Consider the following 230-nt stretch of genomic DNA (forward strand, 5'->3'; position numbering starts at 1 on the left):
TTTGGCTGGTGCAATTTATACTCCAGAGCGACTTAAAGTCTGAAAAATATGGTAATTTAATGCACAGGACGTGTCTTCAATGGACCTAAAAAATGTTTTGCCTAAGCCCCATCCTTTGTTTTATGTTTCAATAAAACCACTATTCCTGGTCTCCTGATTGTGCTGAGTGCAGAGCCCCCTGTCCTGTGATTATATTTGACACATTTTGTTGTGTTGTCTGAAAGGTCTGA

Source organism: Boleophthalmus pectinirostris, unplaced genomic scaffold (assembly GCF_026225935.1).
Source record: "Boleophthalmus pectinirostris isolate CB_2022bp ecotype Guang Dong unplaced genomic scaffold, ASM2622593v1 HiC_scaffold_6, whole genome shotgun sequence".
In the NCBI taxonomy this organism is placed as follows: Eukaryota; Metazoa; Chordata; class Actinopteri; order Gobiiformes; family Gobiidae; genus Boleophthalmus; species Boleophthalmus pectinirostris.